This window comes from Pinus tabuliformis, chromosome 2_1, assembly GCF_031772625.1.
Source record: "Pinus tabuliformis cultivar Carrire ecotype Pingquan chromosome 2_1, CPIR1, whole genome shotgun sequence".
Classification (NCBI taxonomy): Eukaryota; Viridiplantae; Streptophyta; class Pinopsida; order Pinales; family Pinaceae; genus Pinus; species Pinus tabuliformis.
The window spans coordinates 918,685,690-918,691,762 of record NC_142299.1 but is presented as its reverse complement, the minus strand read 5'-3'; positions in this window follow the sequence as shown (position 1 = coordinate 918,691,762).

The following is a 6,073-nucleotide window of genomic DNA, read 5'->3' as shown; positions in this document are numbered from 1 at the left end:
TGATAAAAACAAGGGTTTTGCCTATGTTAGGTTTTTCCACCACGAATTGAATTGTTTTGCTAGTATTTGATGAAAATATATATAGCTTGTTGACTGAAGCAAAATTTACACACCGGGTGCAAATTGTACCTTGTAGATTTTAAATATTTTCTTTCTTATTGCTATGTAAATATTTTGCAACTCTTGGCAAGGATTTAGAGCAATTCTCGATTGCTAATTTTTCTTGTTGTGGGTATATTTTGCAGAACAACCCTATGCTTCTCCTCGAGGTTCTATTGTGGCACCAATTCTTTACGAGAATTCAACATTGCCACTTATTCTCAACGGATTTTTTGTTAGGTAAATTTTCAGAGCTAAGTCTAAATTAAAAACTCTAGCTCTATTCTTTTCCAGAAGGGTTTCTTCTTATGTGTTGACGACACTGAACATATTTTCTACTGAAATAGGGGGATTCAAAGAAGATTTCACTTACTGCCCTTCAAGGTGAGACACTGTTTTGCAATAAAATTCCTTTGATAATATTCTTATAAAGAATTTCAGGGTAATCTGAGACGAGACTAAGGCTTTTTTAATGAGACATTTTTGGTGTTAATTACATACAAGATTACTTATTTGTGCTTTGGTCGTTACGTGTACTCATTTACCATTACCCTTTATAGGTCCTCGAATCCATCTTCAGGCTTGAGCTTATTTGTCAACTGCATAAAATTTATTTTTATTTAGGATATATACAGGAAAGCCTTAACCGTCCAGGGTTTCCCAGTTTATTGTATAAATTTTCCGTGAGGGGTTTCATTTAATTTATAGGGCAAAAGGCTTAACCACTATAAATGGAGCCTTGCAACATTTGTTTTTATTAAAGGGTTTTTCCCTTTTTGCTAACTCGAATCTTTCATATTCTATTATTTGAATTGTGGCAGGAACCTACATTGTCGGAGATGTCGGAGATGTGACTTTTCTTCTTCATTTTAATAAAGGGAAAACTATATATATATTTTCTTTGTGCTATGGCATGCTAAAGTAATTGCAGTCATGTTTTTACGACATGGTTCATTTCCTTCTTGTTTTCCATACATTGTTTATTTCCTTGTTCTTTCCCATACTTGTGTACAAGGTATAGTTTATTTCCTTCTTCTTTCCCATACATGTACATTTCCCATACATGCGTACAAGGGGTACTCTTTATAGATATCAAAGGTGTATATTTTCTTTGTGCTATGGGATGCTAAAGCAATTTCAATCATGGTTTTACGCCATAGTTCATTTCCTTCTTGTTTCTCATACATAGTTTTTCTCCTTTTTGTTTCCCATACATGTGTACAAGGGTATTGTTTATAGATATCGAATGTGTATTATGTCTCAGATATTAATATGAACACATATATATAAGAATTATGTGGTTGTTATTTATTTTTAAAAACATAAGCCAGGACAAAAGCATGATGGACTCTTATTATGGATTTCTTTTTAAGGTGTTTCTTTAGGCCTTATTATCATATTTCCACATGTTGCATGTCTTTTGGCTAGCTGATGGGGTTTCTCTTCCTCCTATGGCATGCAACATGCTAACTTAGGCATCAAAACTTTACTTTATATACTTGGTTTCCTTATTGTCTTATAATATCTTTATTCCTCTATATTTTGCAAATGAATTCAATTTTTATACAAATGAAATGTTAAGTAAGATTTAAGACAAATTGTTTGCATATATCTAATTTTCATTCCTAATTGGGTTTACCACAACTTTATTCAATCTTTTTTTTTTTATTTTCGTATTCACCTATACAGTGAATACTTGGTTAGGGTTTCTTTTCACCAACTTTTCCAACAAAGGAATGCTTAACCTTTACTTGTCAGAAAATCTATAGTTAAATTCTTTGTCACTTATCCATCAGCCTTCACACGTCAGAAAAACATACATACATACATACACACACACACACACACACATATATATACACACAATTTATTCAAAGAGACATTAGTAAAATTTAACCATTCACTTTCTTGAACACACCCAAGGAAACACATGTCCTCATAATGAAATTCTACTTAATTCATTCATAACCCTAATCTACAGAAGCAATATGTTTCACTCATATTTTTCGATATGTTCATATACCTATATAATAATGCCTTGAAACAGATTAAAGTTTATCATGTTCCTCCCAACTGTGAACTATGTTTTCTAGTATTTACCCTAGAGCTTTAACTCCTCTCTCCCATGAAAAAACTCAATGTTTCTTCCTCAGTTCACACCTCCTTAACCCCTAGTAGCATCCTTCTAATTCTGGGTTCAGGTCCAGTCTTTCTCTCCCATTGGTGCCTTTCTTTTGTTTTGACTGCCTTTATCTCCTGCGGCCCTTTTTAGAACAACTTCCACCAATGACATTTATCTCCAATTATGTATTTCCATAGTGGTCTGCTCAGCTAACAGTTCTCTCTGTGGCAAAATGGAGGATAATATTTTTTGTTCCTTCCCCCTTCCTGGGCATAATTGATTCCAACTATTTTTCCTAGCATTTATGAGTCTAAAATCTCACATGATAGGGTTTAATACATTTCCAAGAACAATAATACCCCCAAAAAAATTCTTTTTACTAATCAAAATAAATATCTACATTGTCATAACATATTACTTGAACAACTTGAATTTTTAATCACATGTCCTATATAAAAGCTGTGAAAAGGAAAATTTCCCTGGGTTATGACATCCCCCCCTTCAAAAGGGAGCATCATCCTTGATGTTTTCATACTTCACTTTTCCTTGAAACGACATATGAAAAGCTTCTTTCATTTCATCTTCCATCTTTCTTAGGCCCAAAATGTTTCCATTACACTTTAACCTCGGTGATGGCTCAATTCTGGAGTGTAGTTTCCCTCCGGCCCAAAACTTGTAGAGGCTCAACCTGGAACTCACCTTTCAGTTGAACTTGTACAACATTCCAATTGATAATATAAGTAGGATCATGAATATACTTTTTCAAAAGAGACACATGAAATACATTATGAAACCTAATGTGGGCTAGTAGTGCTAAATGGTACGTCACAAGCCCTACCCTAGCTAGTATTTCAAATGACCCACAAAATAATGAGGTCATTTCAGTTTAGTTTCAATATTTTAAGGAACTATTTTTTTTCGTACTTTAATATATATACATGTTCCCCCACTTGGAATTCTATATGTATCATTTTTAGGTCTGCGTAACTTTTTTCCCTATCATGTGTTGATTTTATGTCCTGCTTGATTTCTTCATCATCTGCTCCATTTCCTATAGTGAATTTGGTCCTAACATAAGCCTATCCTTAAGATGATTCCAACTTAATTGGATATGGAACTTCCTTCCATACATAAATTCAAAAGGACTCATCTTGAGTGATGTGTGATAACTATTATTATAGGAAAACTCAACTAAATGCAGGTAGTACTCCCATTTTGTGGGCTTGGTCATTACGTACATGCATATCATGTCCTCTAAGACCTAGTTGACCCTTTCGATTTTCTCATTTGTTTATGGATGCTACGCAGTGCTAAAATTTAGTTTCATAACCAATCTAGTAAACAATGTCTTCCAAAAGTTGGAAGTGAATTTTGCATCCTTGTTTGATATAATAGTCTTTGGTATTCCGTGAAGTTTGAAAATTTCCTTCATGAAAAATTATTCCACCCATGCATCTCTATAATTACACTGAGCAAGAATAAAATGAGCAAACTTAGACAACTTGTCTACCACAACCATAATGGAACCAACTTTTTTCTAGTATTTGGTAACCTAGTAATATAATAAAATAAAAATACTTACCATTTCCATTTCGGTATAGGAAGGGGGTTTAATAACCCTATTGGGTGTTGATGTTCCACTTTTACTTACTGAAACTCTTGGTATCTTGCCAAGTACTCATTTACCTCCTTCTTCAAACCAAGAAAAAATAATTCCTTTCTAAGAGCTATGATGATTTTTTGATAACCCGGTGAGCTGAAAAAGGTCTTTTGTGGTGTTCACCTACTAAGAAATGTTTAATCCTGATCACATCTACAACATAGATTCTATATTTAAATTTTAACAACCCAATTTAATTAAGTGTGTAACCTGGATGTTTCCCATGTTCAGCTTTAATTTTCAATTTTTCATAAATCTGATTATAATGTTTATATTCTAATGTTGTTGTCTTAATCTATTATGTGAAGTATTTTTCAACACTACTTATTGTTACCTCAAAAAATTTCCTCAGATTTCGACTTATCATGTCCGCTACTTTGTTTTATTTTTATTTTATATAATTAATGTTGAAGTCATATTCACTCAGGACTTCCATCCATCTGGCCTTCCGGACATTCATGTCAAGTTGGTTGAAAAAATATTTTAAACTCAAATGATCAGTAATTATGGTAAGTTTGTTATCAATTAAATAACGTTTCCACATCTTAAGTGCGTGAATGACTACAACTAGTTCAATGTCATAAACTACATAGTTTCCTTCAATGATTCTTTAGTTTGTGTGACGCATAAGACACTACATGATATTTTTGAGTCCAATCAAATTTCACCCATTTCTTCTACAAAGAGGTTATTGGGTAAGCTAATTTAGAAAATCTCTGTATGAATCTGAAATGGTATCCTATGATACCCATGAATGATCTAACATCTGCCACATTCTTAGGGGTTGGCTAGTTACGAGTGACATTTACCTTTTTGAGATTCATAGTTGTTCCTTCTTTAGATATCACATGTCTAAGATATTGCACCTTATCTTAATAAAATTCACATTTGTTGAAATCACCATATAACTGATGTTCATGTAGAGTTTGAAGCCCTATATCTAGATGTTGTTTAGGCTCCTCAAGTGTCTTTGAATAAATTAATATATCATCTATAAATATTAACATGAACTTGTTACAAAAATTTGCTAAAAACACTATTCATCCAACACATAAGGGTAGTAGGTGCATTCATAAGTCTGAAGGGAAGCACTGCAAAATCATATTGCTTGTATCGGGTTCAAAATTTTGTTTTTTGAATGTCTTATTCCTTAATCCTCAACTGGTGATAAGAAAACATGAGATCTATTTTAGAAAATACAGTTGCTGCCCTTGGTCAAATAAATTGTCAATTATATGGAGGGGGTACTAATTATTAATTTTCAGTTTATTCAGCTACTAGTAATCAATGCATAACCTGAATGTTCTGTCTTTATTTTTGACAAATAATATCGGTGCACTCCACGGGGAAACACTTCTTCTGATGCACCCTTTGCTTAATAATTCTTGTAACTACATTTTTAACTCTACTAATTCTTATACACACATCTGGTAAGGTGCTTTTGATACCAATGCAACTCCTTGTATAAATTCTACAGAAAAATATATGTCTCTCTTAAGATGAAAAATATGAATCTCATTAGCAAATGCATCTTGATAGTCCTGAATAAATTCGAAATCATTTTAGGATTTAGATTGTTTATCGTGTGAGTTGTCTTCCACTTGAATGGAAAATAACTAGCATTTTTTCCTTTTATTTTTCTTTAACTATAAAGAAGAATATCTTTTGAACAAAAATGGTCATGGGTATGGATTTTACAATTTCAGTTTATACATTGTCTAGGGTGCGAGTAAAAAATTTATTGAGACAATTAACAATTGCCTTGTGCCCCTCCAATCAGTCCATCCCTACCAGAATGTCATATGAGTCTAGTGACAAAGCGTTTAGGTTCATAGTGGTTTTGTTCCCGTTTAAAATAACAGGGCATTTATTTAACCAATTAGTAACTTTTATTTTTGTGCCAGTAGCCAATTGGACCAACCATGAATTTTTGTACCTTTTAGAATTTAATTGATTTTTTTCTAAAATATGAGGACTAATGTAACTCAATCTGGCACCAAGATCTATTAAAACATAAACAAGTTGGTTAAATTTTGTACCTTTTATCTTTGTAACCACCCCTCCCACTTTTACCCAATTTCACTGGCCTACCAAGGTAAACATGAGACGAAGAGTTACTATGATATGAACGAACCTCCTAACTTTAGTTAAGAAAGTGGGGCCTACAACTGACCACCAAATGACAACTCGCA